Source organism: Ranitomeya variabilis, chromosome 4 (assembly GCF_051348905.1).
Source record: "Ranitomeya variabilis isolate aRanVar5 chromosome 4, aRanVar5.hap1, whole genome shotgun sequence".
Taxonomy (NCBI): domain Eukaryota; kingdom Metazoa; phylum Chordata; class Amphibia; order Anura; family Dendrobatidae; genus Ranitomeya; species Ranitomeya variabilis.
The window spans coordinates 767,338,737-767,362,050 of record NC_135235.1 but is presented as its reverse complement, the minus strand read 5'-3'; the positions used below and the strand labels follow the sequence as shown (position 1 = coordinate 767,362,050).

At 47.6% G+C, this 23,314-nt stretch overlaps 1 protein-coding gene and 1 long non-coding RNA gene across 2 annotated transcripts in view; one reads left to right on the top strand and one right to left on the bottom strand.

The window, feature by feature from the left end:
* LOC143766910 (uncharacterized) overlaps positions 1–23,314 on the bottom strand; it is an 817,195-nt gene that overhangs the window by 45,236 nt on the left and 748,645 nt on the right. The window lies entirely within an intron of this gene.
* On the top strand, positions 491–7,959 carry LOC143766914 (uncharacterized). Its single transcript, XR_013213663.1, has 2 exons — positions 491–556; positions 6,738–7,959. It is a non-coding gene; the product is annotated as an uncharacterized LOC143766914 (long non-coding RNA).

The window sequence follows — 23,314 nt, the reverse complement described above, 5'->3', positions numbered from 1 at the left end:
CAGGAGCTTTCCACTCCCTGATTCACTGATCTATTCAGCGGTATCACCGTCATGGGAGTGTGGATATCGCTGAAATTGTGATGATGGGAAGGAGAGGGTGACCAATACCACACCCCACCGAGCCCTGTCACTTCATAGTCATCATAGCAACCGAGTGGGCTACCTTTATGGATGATACACTCCTGCCTATCCAACCATCGTATGGTAAATATCTCATAGATCCTGGGTTCATTAGTATCTGCACCAAGAATGAGGCTAAGTGAGTATTTATTAATTGTCGGTGGTCGGAGGTAGTCAGTGAGGTGGATGGTACCATATTGTGCATGTAGGGGCAGTACTGTGGGAACATTAGAAAGTGGGGGGGTGGCAGTACTGTGGGGACATCACACTGTGTGGGGCCAAGAAAGGGGCCCTGTACTAGGAGAACGGTAGATGCTAGAGTGTATGGGCTCCTTCCAGGTGTGACGTCATTTCCGGGGGCGTGTACTATCGGGAGGGGGCGTGTTCTCCAAGGCGGCAAAGGAAAGCAGCATGACAGCTTGTGGACGCCATGGAGGTCAGTGGTTTCAGGGTGAAAAATGCTACTTGCCGATCGCTATTCGCTATTGGGGGGAGGCCCTGTGGTGGTCGACCTACTTGTCTGTGTGGGGAGTGACCCGTGGTGGGATTTTGGGGGGTGTTGCTGGCTATTGTGGGGGACCGCTGTGGTAGGATTTTGGGGGGCTCCGCTGCTGGCTATTGTGGGGGTTCCCTGCGGTGGGATTTTGGGGGCTCCGCTGCTGGCTATTGTGGGGGTTCCCTGCGGTGGGATTTTGGGGGCTCCGCTGCTGCTACCTATTGTGGGGGATCCCTGCAGTAGGATTTTGGGGGGCTCTGCTGCTGCTGGCTATTGTGGGGGATCCCTGCGGTGGGATTTTGGGGGGCTCCGCTGCTGCTGGCTATTGTGGGGGACCCCTGTGGTGGGATTTTGGGGGGCTCTGCTGCTGGCTATTGTGGGGGATCCCTGCGGTGGGATTTTGGGGGGCTCCGCTGCTGCTGCTATTGTGGGGGACCGCTGCGGTGTGGTTTTGGGGGTCTCCGCTGCTGTTGGCTATTGTGGGGGACCGCTGCAGTTTTGGTGGGCTCCGCTGCTGCTGGCTATTGTGGGGGACCCCTGTGGTGGGATTTTGGTGGGCTCCGCTGCTGCTGGCTATTGTGGGGGACCCCTGCGGTGGGATTTTGGTGGGCTCTGCTGCTGTTGGCTATTGTGGGGGACTGCTGCGGTGTGGTTTTGGGGGGCTCCGCTGCTGCTGGCTATTGTGGGGGGACCCCTGTGGTGGGGTTTTGGTGGGCTCCGCTGCTGCTGGCTATTGTGGGGGACCCCTGTGGTGGGGTTTTGGTGGGCTCCGCTGCTGCTGGCTATTGTGGGGGACCGCTGTGGTGTGGTTTTGGGGGGCTCCGCTGCTGCTGGCTATTGTGGGGGACCGCTGTGGTGGGATTTTGGTGGGCTCCGCTGCTACTGGCTATTGTGGGGGATCCCTGCGGTGGCATTTTGGGGGCTCCGCTGCTGCTGGCTATTGTGGGGGACCGCTGCGGTGTGGTTTTGGGGGGCTCCGCTGCTGCTGGCTATTGTGGGGGACCGCTGCGGTGTGGTTTTGGGGGGCTCCGCTGCTGCTGGCTATTGTGGGGGACCGCTGCAGTTTTGGTGAGCTCCGCTGATGCTGGCTATTGTGGGGGACCCCTGTGGTGGGATTTTGGTGGGCTCCGCTGCTGCTGGCTATTGTGGGGGACCCCTGCGGTGGGATTTTGGTGGGCTCTGCTGCTGTTGGCTATTGTGGGGGGCTCCGCTGCTGCTGGCTATTGTGGGGGGACCCCTGTGGTGGGGTTTTGGTGGGCTCCGCTGCTGCTGGCTATTGTGGGGGACCCCTGTGGTGGGGTTTTGGTGGGCTCCGCTGCTGCTGGCTATTGTGGGGGACCGCTGCGGTGTGGTTTTGGGGGGCTCCGCTGCTGCTGGCTATTGTGGGGGACCGCTGCAGTTTTGGTGGGCTCCGCTGCTGCTGGCTATTGTGGGGGACCCCTGTGGTGGGATTTTGGTGGGCTCCGCTGCTGCTGGCTATTGTGGGGGACCGCTGCGGTGTGGTTTTGGGGGGCTCCGCTCCTGCTGGCTATTGTGGGGGACCGCTGCAGTTTTGGTGGGCTCCGCTGATGCTGGCTATTGTGGGGGACCCCTGTGGTGGGATTTTGGTGGGCTCCGCTGCTGCTGGCTATTGTGGGGGACCCCTGCGGTGGGATTTTGGTGGGCTCTGCTGCTGCTGGCTATTGTGGGGGACCGCTGCGGTGTGGTTTTGGGGGGCTCCGCTGCTGCTGGCTATTGTGGGGGGACCCCTGTGGTGGGGTTTTGGTGGGCTCCGCTGCTGCTGGCTATTGTGGGGGACCCCTGTGGTGGGATTTTGGTGGGCTCCGCTGCTACTGGCTATTGTGGGGGATCCCTGCTGTGGGATTTTGGGGGGCTCCGCTGCTGCTGGCTATTGTGGGGGACCCCTGCGGTGGCATTTTGGGGGCTCCGCTGCTGCTGGCTATTGTGGGGGACCGCTGCGGTGTGGTTTTGGGGGGCTCCGCTGCTGCTGGCTATTGTGGGGGACCGCTGCGGTGTGGTTTTGGGAGGCTCCGCTGCTGCTGGCTATTGTGGGGGACCGCTGCAGTTTTGGTGGGCTCCGCTGATGCTGGCTATTGTGGGGGACCCCTGTGGTGGGATTTTGGTGGGCTCCGCTGCTGCTGGCTATTGTGGGGGACCCCTGCGGTGGGATTTTGGTGGGCTCTGCTGCTGTTGGCTATTGTGGGGGACTGCTGCGGTGTGGTTTTGGGGGGCTCCGCTGCTGCTGGCTATTGTGGGGGGACCCCTGTGGTGGGGTTTTGGTGGGCTCCGCTGCTGCTGGCTATTGTGGGGGATCCCTGCTGTGGGATTTTGGGGGGCTCCGCTGCTGCTGGCTATTGTGGGGGACCCCTGCGGTGTGGTTTTGGGGGGTTCCGCTGCTGGCTATTGTGGGGGACCCCTGTGGTGGGGTTTTGGTGGGCTCCGCTGCTGCTGGCTATTGTGGGGGACCCCTGTGGTGGGGTTTTGGTGGGCTCCGCTGCTGCTGGCTATTGTGGGGGACCGCTGCGGTGTGGTTTTGGGGGGCTCCGCTGCTGCTGGCTATTGTGGGGGACCGCTGCGGTTTTGGTGGGCTCCGCTGCTGGCTATTGTGGGGGACCCCTGCGGTGGGATTTTGGGGGGCTCCGCTGCTGCTGGCTATTGTGGGGGACCGCTGCTGTGTGGTTTTGGGGGGCTCCGCTGCTGCTGGCTATTGTGGGGGACCGCTGCAGTTTTGGTGGGCTCCACTGATGCTGGCTATTGTGGGGGGACCCCTGTGGTGGGGTTTTGGTGGGCTCCGCTGCTGCTGGCTATTGTGGGGGACCCCTGTGGTGGGATTTTGGTGGGCTCCGCTGCTACTGGCTATTGTGGGGGATCCCTGCTGTGGGATTTTGGGGGGCTCCGCTGCTGCTGGCTATTGTGGGGGACCCCTGCGGTGGCATTTTGGGGGCTCCGCTGCTGCTGGCTATTGTGGGGGACCGCTGCGGTGTGGTTTTGGGGGGCTCCGCTGCTGCTGGCTATTGTGGGGGACCGCTGCGGTGTGGTTTTGGGGGGCTCCGCTGCTGCTGGCTATTGTGGGGGACCGCTGCAGTTTTGGTGGGCTCCGCTGATGCTGGCTATTGTGGGGGACCCCTGTGGTGGGATTTTGGTGGGCTCCGCTGCTGCTGGCTATTGTGGGGGACCCCTGCGGTGGGATTTTGGTGGGCTCTGCTGCTGTTGGCTATTGTGGGGGACTGCTGCGGTGTGGTTTTGGGGGGCTCCGCTGCTGCTGGCTATTGTGGGGGGACCCCTGTGGTGGGGTTTTGGTGGGCTCCGCTGCTGCTGGCTATTGTGGGGGATCCCTGCTGTGGGATTTTGGGGGGCTCCGCTGCTGCTGGCTATTGTGGGGGACCCCTGCGGTGTGGTTTTGGGGGGGTTCCGCTGCTGGCTATTGTGGGGGACCCCTGTGGTGGGGTTTTGGTGGGCTCCGCTGCTGCTGGCTATTGTGGGGGACCCCTGTGGTGGGATTTTGGTGGGCTCCGCTGCTGCTGGCTATTGTGGGGGACCCCTGCGGTGGGATTTTGGGGGGCTCCGCTGCTGCTGGCTATTGTGGGGGACCGCTGCTGTGTGGTTTTGGGGGGCTCCGCTGCTGCTGGCTATTGTGGGGGACCGCTGCAGTTTTGGTGGGCTCCACTGATGCTGGCTATTGTGGGGGGACCCCTGTGGTGGGATTTTGGGGGGCTCTGCTGCTGCTGGCTATTGTGGGGGACTCCTGCGGTGGGATTTTGGGGGGCTCCGCTGCTGCTGGCTATTGTGGGGGACCCCTGTGGTGGGCTTTTGGGGGGACCTGCTGCTGCTTGCTATTGTGGGATTTTGTGGGGGGGGACTGCTGCTGGCTGTTGTGGTGGACTTCTGTGGTAGGCAACCTGCTTTTGTGAGGGGGGCTGCAGGCTATTGGGGGACCCCTGACCTGCTTGTGGGGGGGGGCGACCTGCTGCATGCAATTGGGGGTGACCCATTTTAGTGGGGGGGTGACCTGCTTGTGGGGGGGGACCTGCTGCTGGCAATTGGGGGGACCCCTGTGGTGGGATTTAGGGGTGACCTGCTTATGGGGAGACTTGTTTGGGGTGGGAGACCTGCTGCTGGCTATTGGGGTGACCCCTGTGGTGTGATTTGGGGGCGACCTGCATGCGGGGGACCCCTTTTAGTGAGGGTGACCTGCTTATGGTTGGGTTTGGGGAGGCGACCTGCTTGTTGCGGGACCCCTTTTAGTGGGGGCGACCTGCTTGTGGAGGGGTGACCTGCTGATGGCTATTGATGGGCCCCTGTGGTGGGGTTTGGGGGTGACCTGCTGGCTATTGTTGGGGACCCCTGTGGTGGGGTTTGGAGGTGACGTGCTGCTTACGGGGTGGACCCCTTTTAGTGGGGGCGACCTGCTGCTGGCTATTGGGGAGACCCTGGTGATGGGGTATGAGGGCGACATGCTTGTGGTCGGGTTTTGGGAGGGCGTGACCTGCTGTCTATTGGGGGGGACCCTTGTGGTGGATGTGGGGGGAGACCTGCTGCAAGCTATTGGGGGACCCCTGTGGTAGGATGCGGGGGTGACCTGCTTGTGGTGGGATGTGGGGAGGCGACCTGCATGTGAGGGGTGACCTGCTGCAGGCTATTTGGGGGACCCCTGTGGTGAGATTTGAGGGCGACCTGCTTGTTGTTGAATGTGGGGAGGCGACCTGCTTGTCGTTGAATGTGGGGAGGCGACCTGCTTGTCGTTGAATGTGGGGAGGCGACCTGCTTGTCGTTGAATGTGGGGAGGTGACCTGCTTGTCGTTGAATGTGGGGAGGCGACCTGCTTGTCGTTGAATGTGGGGAGGCGACCTGCTTGTCGTTGAATGTGGGGAGGCGACCTGCTTGTCGTTGAATGTGGGGAGGCGACCTGCTTGTCGTTGAATGTGGGGAGGCGACCTGCTTGTCGTTGAATGTGGGGAGGCGACCTGCTTGTCGTTGAATGTGGGGAGGCGACCTGCTTGTCGTTGAATGTGGGGAGGCGACCTGCTTGTCGTTGAATGTGGGGAGGCGACCTGCTTGTCGTTGAATGTGGGGAGGCGACCTGCTTGTCGTTGAATGTGGGGAGGCGACCTGCTTGTCGTGGAATGTGGGGAGGCGACCTGCTGCTGGCTATTGGGGGGATCCCTTGGTGGGATTTGGGGATGACCTGCTGCTTATAGATGGAACCCTTTTATTGGGGGGTGACCTGCTGCTTACTGGGGGATCCCTTTTATTGGGGGCGACCTGCTTATGGGTTGGGTTTGGGGGGGGGGCTGAAGAGGGTTTAAGCTGGGTGGGGGGTGGACATCGAAGGGGGTGTGTGCTGGGTGGGGGGGTCCACGTCCGATGGGTGTTGGATGTCCGATGGGGGTTTGTGGGGGTTGGACATCCGAAGGGGGTGTGTGCTGGGTGGGGGGGTCCACGTCCGATGGGGGTTTGTGCTCGGGAGGGGGGGTCCACGTGTGATGGGGGTTTGTGCGGGGTGGGGGGTCTGCATCTGGGGGTTTGCTGGGTGGGGGGTTCCGCGTCCGGTGGGGGTTGGACGTCCGATGGTGGTTTGTGGGGGTTGGACGTCCGATGGGGGTTGGACGTCCGATGGGGGTTTGTGGGGGTTGGACGTCCGATGAGAGTTTAAGCTGGGGTGGCGTTCGATTGGAGGGGTGTCTGATGGGATTTATGGTTGGGGCAGGGGGCGCCATATTTGGATTTACGCTTGAGGGGAGGGAATGTCTGGTGGGCTTTGGATTTATCCTGTGGGGTCCGCTGGTTAATGTGAGGTGGATGTTCCTGACTGGGGGAGCGAGGTTATGCTGTGTGGCCATCTGGTTGATGTGGGGGGGGGGGGGGGGGCTAATGCTTCATTGGGGTACACAAAAAAAATATGAGTGTATGCTGCTTATGCTATGCAAAAAAAAAAGGTATTTCCCTGTAGAGTAGGCCACACCACCAACTGGCACGAAGCTAATCCTTTTTAGCTTAATGTCAGTAGGAGGCAGACATGGGTCTGGACCACCCAGCTCAGTTCTGACTTAGGTTTTGGGGGGTTTTTTTTATTAACGATTTTCCTTTTTCTTTTTTTTTTCTTTTTTTTTTTTTTTTTCAGATACGGCTTTTGAGGGCGACAGTGGAATTGTCACTCTAATCTCCCACCTAGAATTGTCACTACCATATCATCTGTGGTCTACGAGGCAAGGCCCTAACACATCAAAAGTGTTTGTGGTTCCCCAGAGGACGGTCCATGCCACGAATCCCCCTACCCTCTGGCCCCCCCCAGAGCCAGATAGAGTAGGGAGGGAAGACCAATCCGTTATGTGCCAGCCGCCGAAAGGTCTGCGTCCAGGTTATTCCATGCCCATCTTCATCATCGGTCTGTGAAGAATGATGTGTGACCTTCAGGACAGGTATATCCTACCAGGCAGTGAGGGGGCTACTTTAAAAAAAAAAAAAAAAAAAATGGAAAGGACAGGACAAGTATGTCCTAGTTTGCCCCTGAGCAATATGGACATCTTCTGGGGAAACCTTCCTATTCATGCAGCCTCCATGTTTTCCAGAGGCTCCTGTGACCCTGCTCTTAAAATATCCAGGCTTCGGTCTAGGCCTTCTCTGGTGGCCGGTCCACACCGCCAGTGCCCTGAACAATCATGCACGCCAACTTTCTAGTGTGTCCTACTCTGCACCTATCAGTTTAAGAGTACTTCGCTTCTGCAACAGAGGACTAAAGTCTGCCTCCCAAGAGATCTGCTGTTCAATTTTGGTTGTTTTGGAAATGTTCTGTCCAAAAAAACGACGGGACAACTCTCCGACCCGCCAGGAAAAGATGAGACCTTCCTTTAGGCCAACCCCCTCCTGGCATCCATGAACCCACCAGCACTGGTCTGCTAGGCCTGGATCTAGCAGACTCTCTTCGACATGATGGGGCGTTCCCACCTTGGATGTTTCTCAGGGTCGGCTGCCGTGTCCTTCACAATTCAAGGCCGGTATTACGATCTCTGGTCTGGGACACCGAAACCTCAGACATCGGAGGCAGGCCTGGGGGGAACAGAGCCACATACCAAACCGACAGTCCAACCCACATGCACCAACAGCATACTACAGTTTTACAATACTTTAGAAATGCATAAAATGAAACAAGCAAAGGCATAAAGTTATTCAATGCAAAAAAATGCAGTTTTATAAAATTGGAAATGTTTCTATATCTAATGGTAAAATGATATTTATCCAGTATTTCTATAAGTAAACGTCTGAGATTTCTGTGGGAAATGGTCATTTGTTCCTCTTAAACCAGTTCTGAATGTAAATAAAACATTGCTCTGATGAAGTCTCCACATTGTATTTTAGTCTTTCATTTCATGCGCAGGGCAGGACAAGCCCATGATGTATCTGTGTAACACATGGAAGGTGCTATAATAACAGCCGTAGGCTGGTTTCACACCAGCGTTCGGCAGGGCTGCGGATGGCAGCCTTCTTCCTCCGTTAAGGCTACTTTCACACTAACGTCGCTTGCTGTACGTCTCAATGCGTCATTTTGGAGAAAAAACGCATCCTGCAAAGTTGCCTGCATGATGCGTTTTTTCTCCATAGACTTTCATTAGCAACACATTGGGACGGATTGTCACACGTCGCATCCATCATGCGACAGATGCGTCGTGTTTTAGCGGACCGTCGGCACAAAAAAAAGTTCCATGTAACTTTTTTGTGCGTCGAGTCCGCCATTTTCGACCGCGCATGCGTGGCCGAAACTCCGCCCCCTCCTCCCCGGAACTCACAATGGGCCACGGATGCGTTGTAAAACTGCCTCCGCTGCCCACGTTGTTCTACATAAAACACACTGTCCGTCGGGCCGACGGTTTGCGACGGCCCGTACCGACTGACTAGTGTGAAAGTAGCCTTAGCCCTGCTCACTGCCACAACTCTTCATTCAGTTCCGCCTACGTCTGCATGCGTCCTGCATACCCTATCTTTAATATTGGGTACGCAGGCCAAGCGGATGCCTCCGCATGCGTTGTTTTAACGCTGCGCCGACTGCAATAAAATGCAACATGTTGCGTTCGACGCAGTTCAGCGCATCTTCAAAATGAGGCATGCCTGTGTACCCAATGTTAGATGGGGGACGCATGCAGACTTAGGCGGAGCTGAAGGAAGAGGCGCAGCAGTGGGCGGGGCTTAATGGAGGAAGAAGGCTGCCGAACGCTGGTGTGAAACCTGCCTGAGACAGGTAAGCCACTTTTGAAACAGTGTTCACATGTACAAGCTCTTAGCCCCTTTGTGGCGTGGCCAATTTTTTAAAATCTGACCAGTGTCACTTTATATAGTAATAACTCTGGAATGCTTCAACATCCCATTGATTTTGAGATTAATTTTTTTTTTCATGTTATATTAGGCTTTATGATAATGGTAAACTTGAGTTGATATGTTTTGATTTATTTTGTAAAAAATCAGAAATTTTACAAATTTTAAAAAATATAAATTTTTAATGATTTTCCCTTTAAGGCCGGAGTCACTAGAGAGGAATACGGACGAGTGCTATGAGAGAAAAAAATCGCATAGCACTCGAACCAATGTTAATCTCCCATCACTTTTTTTTTCACGGCCGTATATGTGCGAGTGAAATTGCAGTATGCTGTGATTTGCACCGTATATCAGCCGAGACTCGCCAATGAAAGTCTATTTGTGCAAGAAAAACTCACACCACACGGGCCTTCAGTGTGACTTGCGAGAAATACGCAACGGTGTCCTTTGAAAGGCCGACAATTCAGGTGCAGTGTACAGTAAAATCACACTGACAGGTTACAATAGAATAGACATATACACACAGTATAGGTGTATATAAAATCTAAAGAGATACACTACAGACCAAAAGTTTGGACACACCTCATTTAAAGATTTTTCTGTATTTCATGACTGAAAATTGTACATTCACACTGAAGGCATCAAAACTATGAATTAACACATGTGGAATTATATACTTAATTCCAGTTTCACACTTTTTTGTTATGTCTTATATTCTAGGTTCTTCAAAGTAGCCACCTTTTTCTTTGATGACTGCTTTGCACACTCTTGGCATTCTCTTTATGAGCTGCAAGAGGTAGTCACTTGGAATGATTTTCACTTCACAGGTGTGCCCTGTCAGGTTTAATAAGTGGGATTTCTTGCCTTATAAATGGGTTTGGGACCATCAGTTGTGTTGTGCAGAAGTCTGGTGGATACACAGCTGATAGTCCTACTGAATAGACTGTTAGCTGCTTTTTTCCTGCCATAATACAAATTCTAAGTAAAGAAAAACGAGTGGCCATCATTACTTTAAGAAATGAAGATCAGTCAGTCCGAAAAATTGGGAAAACTGAAAGTGTCCCCAAGTGCAGTGGCAAAAACCACCAAGCGCTACTAAGAAACTGGCTCACATGAGGACCGCCCCAGGAAAGGAATACCAAGAGTCACCTCTGCTTCTGAGGATAAGTTTATCCGAGTCACCAGCCTCAGAAATCGCAGGTTAACAGCAGCTCAGATTAGAGACCAGGTCAATGCCACACAGAGTTCTAGCAGCAGACACATCTCTACAACAACTGTTAGGGCTTGTTTCCATTTGCGAGAAACACATCCGTATCTCGCATGTGGAAACCAAGCTGTGGCGCCGGCACTTTGGAGCAAAGCGTGCAGCTCCATGTGTTCCTATGCGGCTGCATGCTCCGCTCTGGAGTGCCGGTGCTACAGCTTGGTTTCCACATGCAAGATACGGACGTGTTTCTCGCAAATGGAAACAAGCCCTTAAGAGGAGACTTTGTGCAGCAGGCCTTCATGGTAAAATAGCTGCTAGGAAACCACTGCTAAGGACAGGCAACAAGCAGAAGAGACTTGTTTGGGCTAAATAACGCAAGGAATGGACATTAGACCAGTGGAAACCTGTGCTTTGGTCAGATGAGTCCGAATTTTAGATCTTTGGTTCCAACCACCGTGTCTTTGTACACAGAAAAGGTGAACGGATGGACTCTAAATGCCTGGTTTCCACCGTGAAGCATGGAGGAGGAGGTGTGATGGTGTGGGGGGCTTTGCTGGTGACACTGTTGGGGATTTATTCAAAATTGAAGGCATACTGAACCAGCATGGCTACCACAGCATCTTGCAGCGACATGCTATACCATCCGGTTTGCTTTTAGTTGGACCATCATTTATTTTTCAACAGGACAATGACCCCAAACACACCTCCAGGCTGTGTAAGGGCTATTTGACCAAGAAGGAGAGTGATGGGGTGCTACGCCAGATGACCTGGCCACCACAGTCACCAGACCTGAACCCAATCGAGATGGTTTGGGGTGAGCTGGACCACAGAGTGAAGGCAAAAGGGCCAACAAGTGCTAAGCATCTCTGGGAACTCCTTCAAGATTGTTGGAAGACCATTCCCAGTGACTACCTCTTGAAGCTCATCAAGAGACTGCCAAGAGTGTGCAAAGCAGTCATCAAAGCAAAAGGTGGCTACTTTGAAAAACCTAGAATATAAGACATTTTCAGTTGCCTTACACTTTTATTAAGTATATAATTCCACATAGTTTTGATGCCTTCAGTGTGAATGTACAGTTTTCATAGTCATGAAAATACATAAAAATCTTTAAATGAGGTGTGTCTAAACATTTGGTCTATACTGTCTGTGTGTGTATGTATGTGTGTGTGTGTATATGTATATGTGTATATATATATATAATATATCACACGGACAGCGGAATAGCTGATAGTTAATTTGTCGGCTTCTGTTAAATCATTGCAGAGGCTGACAGGATAGGAGACATGGTTTACATACAGTAAACCATTGCAGAACAGTTAGACTTATATAGGTCAGTGACTAATACGGTTAGTAGTGTGTGTGTGTGTGTGTGTGTGTGTGTAAAATTTGGGGCCTGTATGTATTTAATAATGTTTTCACTGAAAAAACTGGCGTGGGCTCCCGCACAATTTTCTGTGCCACAGAGGGAAAGCCAGTGACTGAGGACAGATATTATAGCCTAGAGAGGGACCATGGTTATTGCCACCCCAGAAAAGGTGCATCTGTAAGATGCGCCAATTCTGGCACTCAGCCTCTGTCTTCTCACTGCCCTGTAGCGGTGGCATATGGGGTAATAAGGGGTTAATTTCACCTTTGTATTGTAAGGTGACATTAGGCCAGCTTAGTAATGGAGAGATGTCTGATAGATGCCTCTCCATTACTAACCTGTGGGCTTGATGTTACTTGACAATAAAAAGGTGACATCAACCGCACAATTATGAACCCCTCTGCTACAGGGCAAGTGGGAAGAGCGAGGCTAAGTGCCAGAATTGGCACATCTATAAGATGCGCCATTTCTGCGACGGCTGAGAGCTGATGGTTTTTAGCCTGTGGGGCTGCCAATATCCATGGCCTCTTCACAGGCTATAAATATCAGCCTACAGCTGTCTGCCTAGCATTTGCTGGTTGGATTTTATGTCAATATTTTGTGTCCCCCTGTAAAATAGCCAGTAAAGGCTAAGCAAACAGCTGTGAGCTGATATTAATAGCCTGGGAACCTTTATGGTTATTGGCTCCTTTCCAGAATAGTAACATCAGCTGTCAGCTTTCCCACTGCTGGTTATGAAAATTATGCGGGAGCCCATGCAGGCTTTATTTTTTGAAAAATAAACATTTTGCATTTCACGCAGGTTTCTTAGTTGTTTTTTTTTACAGCATATGTACCGTATATACTCGAGTATAAGCCGACCCGAGTATAAGCCGACCCCCCTAATTTTGCCACAAAAAACTGGGAAAACTTATTGACTCGAGTATAAGCCTAGGGGGAAAAATGCAGCAGGTACCGGTGAATTTCAAAATTAAAAATAGATGCTCCATACCGTTCATTATGGCCCCATAGATGCTCCACATAAAGCTGTGCCACATATAATGCTCTGCACCGTTCATTATGGCCCCATAGATGCTCCACATAAAGCTGTGCCATATATACAATGCTCTGCACCGTTGCCCCATAGCTGTGCCACATATATAATGCTCTGCACCATTGCCCCATAGCTGTGCCATATATATAATGCTCTGCACCATTGCCCCATAGCTGTGCCATATATATAATGCTCTGCACCATTGCCCCATAGCTGTGCCATATAGTGCTCTGCCCCATTGCTGTGCCATATAGTGCTCTGCCCCATAGCTGTGCCATATAGTGCTCTGCCCCATAGCTGTGCCATATAGTGCTCTGCCCCATAGCTGTGCCATATAGTGCTCTGCCCCATAGCTGTGCCATATAGTGCTCTGCCCCATAGCTGTGCCATATAGTGCTCTGCACCGTCCATTATTGCCCCATAGCTGCTGCTGCAATAAAAAAAAATAAAACACATACTCACCTGTCTTGCTTGCAGCTCCTCGGCGCCATCTTCCCGGCGTCTCCCTGCACTGACTGATCAAGCAGAGGGCGGCGCGCACACTATATGCGTCATCGCGCCCTCTGCCTGAACAGTCAGAGCGGAGAGAGAGACGCCGGGAAGATGGCGCGACGCCCGGCGTGTGGAACCAGGATAGGTGAATATGCGATACTTACCTGCTCCCGGCGTCCCGCTCCTTCCCCTGGACAGCTGGTCTTCGGTGCCGCAGCCTCTTCCTCTGTCAGCGGTCACCGGCACCGCTGATTAGAGAAATGAATTATGCGGCTCCGCCCCTATGGGGTGACCGCTCAGGGGAAGAGGCTGCAGCACCCGGAGACCGTGTAACAGGCAGGGGGAGCGCCAGGATCGCCGGGACTAGGTAAGTATATGACAGTGCTCACCCGCCGACCCCACCACCGATCATGACTCGAGTATAAGCCGAGGGGGCACTTTCAGCCCAAAAATTTGGGCTGAAAATCTCGGCTTATACTCGAGTATATACGGTAGGTTAATTATGTTAATGCTCCTACATGGGTGTGTGTGTGTCTTTAGTTAATATTAATGAGGGTATCTCGTGAAGAGTTTGAATAAGGAAATGCATCAAATTCCTTTATTTATTTTTATTTTTTTTAATATATCTTTATTTAGCGCTCACGATTTACAGAAACGCATCAAATCCGCATAAAAAAGTACAGAATTTCCACTGCGTTTTCTGCTAAGAGACGCACTAACCATGCAGACATTTCCTAAAGCAAATCTGCAACGTGCGCACATAGCCTTAACCATTATGCGTCCATATTCATTAATGAGCAGAACCACGTGACCGCTAAACACAGGAAGAGCTGCCCGGAGACCATCGGACATGCAGGGACCGTGCCAGGAGCAGGTGAGTATGTGACAGCCGCCGCTTCCCCGCCGACAATGACTCGAGTATAAGCCGAGAGGGTCTCTTTCTGCCCCCAAAAATTTCGGCTTATGCGCGAGTATATACGGTACAGCACTCTAGAAGGGTGTGTATAAGGCCATATAGGTGCTGGTGGTACTATATATGGGGAAAACCTGGTGACAGGTTCCCTTTAAGAAACCTATGGAACTAGGTTAAAATTAGCATTTTTTTGGATGGTGAAAAACTTGTAATTTAAATATTGATGGTGGCTGAACTGCAGGTGGTCTGTGTCGCTTCATAAGTTTAAGGCCGGGGTCACACTAGCGTAGAATACGGACGAGCGCTATGTGAGAAAGCATCGCATGGCACTCAGACCAGTGTTACTCTATGGGGCAGATCACATCTGTGATTATTTTTTCATGCCGAATCAGCATACGAGAACAATCGCAGCATATATACCTGACAGGGGCCCATACAGTCTATATCTACAATAATATATACCTGACAGGAGCCCATACATTCTGATATCATCACTAATATATATACCTGACAGGGCCCATACATTCTGATATCACTAATATATACCTGACAGGGCCCATACATTCTGATATCACTAATATATACCTGACAGGGCCCATACATTCTGATATTATCAGTAATATATATACCTGACAGGGCCCATACATTCTGATATCATCACTAATATATATACCTGACGGGGCCCATACATTCTGATATCATCACTAATATATACCTGACGGGGCCCATACATTCTGATACATCACTAATATATATACCTGACAGGGGCCCATACAGTCTATATCTACAATAATATATACCTGACAGGGGCCCATACATTCTGATATCATCATCACTAATATATATACCTGACAGGGGCCCATACAGTCTATATCTACAATAATATATACCTGACAGGGGCCCATACATTCTGATATCATCACTAATATATACCTGACAGGGGCCCATACATTCTGATATCATCACTAATATATACCTGACAGGGGCCCATACATTCTGATATCATCACTAATATATACCTGACAGGAGCCCATACAGTCTATATCTACAATAATATATACCTGACAGGAGCCCGTACAGTCTATATCTACAATAATATATACCTGACAGGAGCCCGTACAGTCTATATCTACAATAATATATACCTGACAGGAGCCCGTACAGTCTATATCTACAATAATATATACCTGACAGGAGCCCATACAGTCTATATCTACAATAATATATACCTGACAGGAGCCCATACATTCTGATATCATCACTAATATATACCTGACAGGGGCCCATACATTCTGATATCATCACTAATATATACCTGACAGGAGCCCATACAGTCTATATCTACAATAATATATACCTGACAGGAGCCCGTACAGTCTATATCTACAATAATATATACCTGACAGGAGCCCGTACAGTCTATATCTACAATAATATATACCTGACAGGAGCCCGTACAGTCTATATCTACAATAATATATACCTGACAGGAGCCCGTACAGTCTGTATCTACAATAATATATGCCTGACAGGAGCCCATACATTCTGATATCATCACTAATATATACCTGACGGGGCCCATACATTCTGATATCATCACTAATATATATACCTGACGGGGCCCATACATTCTGATATCACTAATATATATACCTGACAGGGCCCATACATTCTGATATCACTAATATATACCTGACGGCCCATACATTCTGATATTATCAGTAATATATACCTGACAGGGGCCCATGCATTCTGATACCATCACTAATATATACCTGACATGGGCCCATACATTCTGATATCATCACTAATATATATACCTGACAGGAGCCCATATATTCTGATATCATCAGTAATATATACCTGACAGGGGCCCATACATTCTGATATCATCACTAATATATACCTGACAGGAGCCCATACATTCTGATATCATCACTAATATATATACCTGACAGGGCCCATACATTCTGATATCATCACTAATATATACCTGACAGGAGCCCATACATTCTGATACCATCACTAATATATACCTGACATGGGCCCATACATTCTGATATCATCACTAATATATATACCTGACAGGGCCCATACATTCTGATATCACTAATATATACCTGACAGGGGCCCATACATTCTGATATCATCAGTAATATATACCTGACAGGGGCCCATACATTCTGATATCATCACTAATATATATACCTGACAGGGGCCCATACATTCTGATATCATCACTAATATATACCTGACAGGAGCCCATACATTCTGATATCATCACTAATATATACCTGACAGGAGCCCATACATTCTGATATCATCACTAATATATACCTGACAGGAGCCCATACATTCTGATATCATCACTAATATATACCTGACAGGGGCCCATACATTCTGATATCATCACTAATATATACCTGACAGGGGCCCATACATTCTGATATCATCACTAATATATACCTGACAGGAGCCCATACATTCTGATATCATCACTAATATACACCTGACAGGGGCCCATACATTCTGATATCATCACTAATATATACCTGACAGGAGCCCATACATTCTGATATCATCACTAATATACACCTGACAGGGGCCCATACATTCTGATATTATCAGTAATATATACCTGACAGGGGCCCATGCATTCTGATACCATCACTAATATATACCTGACAGGGGCCCATACATTCTGATATCATCACTAATATATACCTGACAGGAGCCCATACATTCTGATATCATCACTAATATATACCTGACAGGGGCCCATGCATTCTGATACCATCACTAATATATACCTGACAGGGGCCCATACATTCTGATACCATCACTAATATATACCTGACAGGAGCCCACACATTCTGATATCATCACTACTGTAATATATACCTCACAGAGGCCCATACATTCTGATATTATCACTAATATATACCTGACAGGAGCCCGTACAGTCTACAGTATATCTACAGTAATATATACCTGACAGGAGCCCGTACAGTCTATATCTACAATAATATATACCTGACAGGAGCCCGTACAGTCTATATATACAATAATATATACCTGACAGGAGCCTGTACAGTCTGTATCTACAATAATATATACCTGACAGGAGCCCGTACAGTCTATATCTACAATAATATATACCTGACAGGAGCCCATACAGTCTATATCTACAATAATATATACCTGACAGGAGCCCGTACAGTCTATATCTACAATAATATATACCTGACAGGAGCCTGTACAGTCTGTATCTACAATAATATATACCTGACAGGAGCCCGTACAGTCTGTATCTACAATAATATATACCTGACAGGAGCCCGTACAGTCTATATCTACAATAATATATACCTGACAGGAGCCCGTACAGTCTGTATCTACAATAATATATACCTGACAGGAGCCCATACAGTCTATATCTACAATAATATATACCTGACAGGAGCCCGTACAGTCTGTATCTACAATAATATATACCTGACAGGAGCCCGTACAGTCTATATCTACAATAATATATACCTGACAGGAGCCTGTACAGTCTGTATCTACAATAATATATACCTGACAGGAGCCCATACAGTCTATATCTACAATAATATATACCTGACAGGAGCCCGTGCAGTCTATATCTACAATAATATATACCTGACAGGAGCCCGTACAGTCTATATCTACAATAATATATACCTGACAGGAGCCCGTACAGTCTATATCTACAATAATATATACCTGACAGGAGCCTGTACAGTCTATATCTACAATAATATATACCTGACAGGAGCCCGTACAGTCTATATCTACAATAATATATACCTGACAGGAGCCCGTACAGTCTATATCTACAATAATATATACCTGACAGGAGCCCGTACAGTCTGTATCTACAATAATATATACCTGACAGGAGTCCGTACAGTCTATATCTACAATAATATATACCTGACAGGAGCCTGTACAGTCTATATCTACAATAATATATACCTGACAGGAGCCCGTACAGTCTGTATCTACAATAATATATATCTGACAGGAGCCCGTACAGTCTATATCTACAATAATATATACCTGACAGGAGCCCGTACAGTCTATATCTACAATAATATATACCTGACAGGAGCCCGTGCAGTCTATATCTACAATAATATATACCTGACAGGAGCCCGTACAGTCTATATCTACAATAATATATACCTGACAGGAGCCCGTACAGTCTATATCTACAATAATATATACCTGACAGGAGCCCGTACAGTCTGTATCTACAATAATATATACCTGACAGGAGCCCGTACAGTCTATATCTACAATAATATATACCTGACAGGAGCCCGTACAGTCTATATCTACAATAATATATACCTGACAGGAGCCCGTACAGTCTGTATCTACAATAATATATACCTGACAGGAGCCCATACAGTCTATACCTACAATAATATATACCTGACAGGAGCGCATACAGTCTGTATCTACAATAATATATACCTGACAGGAGCCCGTACAGTCTGTATCTACAATAATATATACCTGACAGGAGCTCGTACAGTCTATATCTACAATAATATATACCTGACAGGAGTCCGTACAGTCTATATCTACAATAATATATACCTGACAGGAGTCCGTACAGTCTGTATCTACAATAATATATACCTGACAGGAGCCCGTACAGTCTATATCTACAATAATATATACCTGACAGGGGCCCGTACAGTCTATATCTACAATAATATATACCTGACAGGAGCCCGTACAGTCTGTATCTACAATAATATATACCTGACAGGAGCCCGTACAGTCTGTATCTACAATAATATATACCTGACAGGAGCCCGTACAGTCTATATCTACAATAATATATACCTGACAGGAGCCCGTACAGTCTATATCTACAATAATATATACCTGACAGGGGCCCGTACAGTCTATATCTACAATAATATATACCTGACAGGAGCCCGTACAGTCTATATCTACAATAATATATACCTGACAGGAGTCTGTACAGTCTGTATCTACAATAATATATACCTGACAGGAGCCCGTACAGTCTGTATCTACAATACTATATGCCTGACAGGGGCCCGTACAGTCTATATCTACAATAATATATACCTGACAGGGGCCCGTACAGTCTATATCTACAATAATATATACCTGACAGGAGCCCGTACAGTCTGTATCTACAATAATATATACCTGACAGGAGCCCGTACAGTCTATATCTACAATAATATATACCTGACAGGAGCCCGTACAGTCTGTATCTACAATAATATATACCTGACAGGAGCCCGTACAGTCTATATCTACAATAATATATACCTGACAGGAGTCTGTACAGTCTATATCTACAATAATATATACCTGACAGGAGCCCGTACAGTCTATATCTACAATAATATATACCTGGAAGGAGCCCATACAGTCTATATCTACAATACTATATGCCTGACAGGGGCCCGTACAGTCTATATCTACAATACTATATGCCTGACAGGAGCCCGTACAGTCTGTATCTACAATACTATATGCCTGACAGGGGCCCGTACAGTCTATATCTACAATAATATATACCTGACAGGGGCCCGTACAGTCTATATCTACAATAATATATACCTGACAGGAGCCCGTACAGTCTGTATCTACAATAATATATACCTGACAGGAGCCCGTACAGTCTATATCTACAATAATATATACCTGACAGGAGCCCGTACAGTCTGTATCTACAATAATATATACCTGACAGGAGCCCGTACAGTCTATATCTACAATAATATATACCTGACAGGAGTCTGTACAGTCTATATCTACAATAATATATACCTGACAGGAGCCCGTACAGTCTGTATCTACAATAATATATACCTGACAGGAGTCCGTACAGTCTGTATCTACAATAATATATACCTGACAGGAGCCCGTACAGTCTGTATCTACAATAATATATACCTGACAGGAGCCCGTACAGTCTGTATCTACAATAATATATACCTGACAGGAGCCCGTACAGTCTATATCTACAATAATATATACCTGACAGGAGCCCGTACAGTCTATATCTACAATAATATATACCTGACAGGAGCACGTACAGTCTGTATCTACAATAATATATACCTGACAGGAGCCCATACAGTCTGTATCTACAATAATATATACCTGACAGGAGCCCGTACAATCTATATCTACAATAATATATACCTGACAGGAGCCCGTACAGTCTGTATCTACAATAATATATACCTGACAGGAGCCCGTACAGTCTGTATCTACAATAATATATACCTGACAGGAGCCCGTACAGTCTGTATCTACAATAATATATACCTGACAGGAGCCCATACAGTCTGTATCTACAATAATATATACCTGACAGGGGCCCATACAGTCTGTATCTACAATAATATACACCTGACAGGAGCCCGTACATTCTATATCTACAATAATATATACCTGACAGGAGCCTGTACAGTCTGTATCTACAATAATATATACCTGACAGGAGCCCGTACAGTCTATATCTACAATAATATATACCTGACAGGAGCCCATACAGTCTGTATATACAATAATATATACCTGACAGGAGTCCGTACAGTCTATATCTACAATAATATATACCTGACAGGAGCCCATACAGTCTATACAATAATATATACCTGACAGGGGCCCGTACAGTCTATATCTACAATAATATATACCTGACAGGAGTCCGTACAGTCTGTATCTACAATAATATATACCTGACAGGAGCCCGTACAGTCTGTATCTACAATAATATATACCTGACAGGAGCCCGTACAGTCTATATCTACAATAATATATACCTGACAGGAGCCCGTACAGTCTGTATCTACAATAATATATACCTGACAGGAGCCCATACAGTCTATATCTACAATAATATATACCTGACAGGAGCCTGTACAGTCTGTATCTACAATAATATATACCTGACAGGAGCCCATACAGTCTGTATCTACAATAATATATACCTGACAGGAGCCCGTACAGTCTGTATCTACAATAATATATACCTGACAGGAGCCCATACAGTCTGTATCTACAATAATATATACCTGACAGGAGCCCGTACAGTCTGTATCTACAATAATATATACCTGACAGGAGCCCGTACAGTCTGTATCTACAATAATATATACCTGACAGGAGCCCATACAGTCTGTATCTACAATAATATATACCTGACAGGAGCCCGTACAGTCTGTATCTACAATAATATATACCTGACAGGAGCCCGTACAGTCTATATCTACAATAATATATACCTGACAGGAGCCCGTACAGTCTATATCTACAATAATATATACCTGACAGGAGCCTGTACAGTCTATATCTACAATAATATATACCTGACAGGAGCCCGTACAGTCTGTATCTACAATACTATATGCCTGACAGGAGCCCGTACAGTCTATATCTACACTAATATATACCTGACAGGAGCCCGTACAGTCTATATCTACAATAATATATACCTGACAGGAGCCCGTACAGTCTGTATCTACAATAATATATACCTGACAGGAGCCCGTACAGTCTGTATCTACAATAATATATACCTGACAGGAGCCCGTACAGTCTGTATCTACAATAATATATACCTGACAGGAGCCCGTACAGTCTGTATCTACAATAATATATACCTGACAGGAGCCCGTACAGTCTATATCTACAATAATATATACCTGACAGGAGCCCGTACAGTCTGTATCTACAATAATATATACCTGACAGGAGCCCGTACAGTCTATATCTACAATAATATATACCTGACAGGAGCCCGTACAGTCTGTATCTACAATAATATATACCTGACAGGAGCCCGTACAGTCTGTATCTACAATAATATATACCTGACAGGAGCCCGTACAGTCTGTATCTACAATAATATATACCTGACAGGAGCCCGTACAGTCTATATCTACAATAATATATACCTGACAGGAGCCCGTACAGTCTGTATCTACAATAATATATACCTGACAGGAGCCCGTACAGTCTATATCTACAATAATATATACCTGACAGGAGCCCGTACAGTCTGTATCTACAATAATATATACCTGACAGGAGCCCGTACAGTCTATATCTACAATAATATATACCTGACAGGAGCCCGTACAGTCTATATCTACAATAATATATACCTGACAGGAGCCCGTACAGTCTGTATCTACAATAATATATACCTGACAGGAGCCCGTACAGTCTGTATCTACAATAATATATACCTGACAGGAGCCCGTACAGTCTGTATCTACAATAATATATACCTGACAGGAGCCCGTACAGTCTGTATCTACAATAATATATACCTGACAGGAGCCCGTACAGTCTATATCTACAATAATATATACCTGACAGGAGCCCGTACAGTCTGTATCTACAATAATATATACCTGACAGGAGCCCGTACAGTCTATATCTACAATAATATATACCTGACAGGAGCCCGTACAGTCTGTATCTACAATAATATATACCTGACAGGAGCCCGTACAGTCTGTATCTACAATAATATATACCTGACAGGAGCCCGTACAGTCTGTATCTACAATAATATATACCTGACAGGAGCCCGTACAGTCTATATCTACAATAATATATACCTGACAGGAGCCCGTACAGTCTGTATCTACAATAATATATACCTGACAGGAGCCCGTACAGTCTATATCTACAATAATATATACCTGACAGGAGCCCGTACAGTCTGTATCTACAATAATATATACCTGACAGGAGCCCGTACAGTCTATATCTACAATAATATATACCTGACAGGAGCCCGTACAGTCTATATCTACAATAATATATACCTGACAGGAGCTCGTACAGTCTATATCTACAATAATATATACCTGACAGGAGCCTGTACAGTCTGTATCTACAATAATATATACCTGACAGGAGCCCGTACAGTCTGTATCTACAATAATATATACCTGACAGGAGCCCGTACAGTCTGTATCTACAATTATATATACCTGACAGGAGCCCGTACAGTCTGTATCTACAATAATATATACCTGACAGGAGCCCGTACAGTCTGTATCTACAATAATATATACCTGACAGGAGCCCGTACAGTCTGTATCTACAATAATATATACCTGACAGGAGCCCGTACAGTCTGTATCTACAATAATATATACCTGACAGGAGCCCGTACAGTCTATATCTACAATAATATATACCTGACAGGAGCCCGTACAGTCTGTATCTACAATAATATATACCTGACAGGAGCCCATACAGTCTATATCTACAATAATATATACCTGACAGGAGCCCGTACAGTCTATATCTACAATAATATATACCTGACAGGA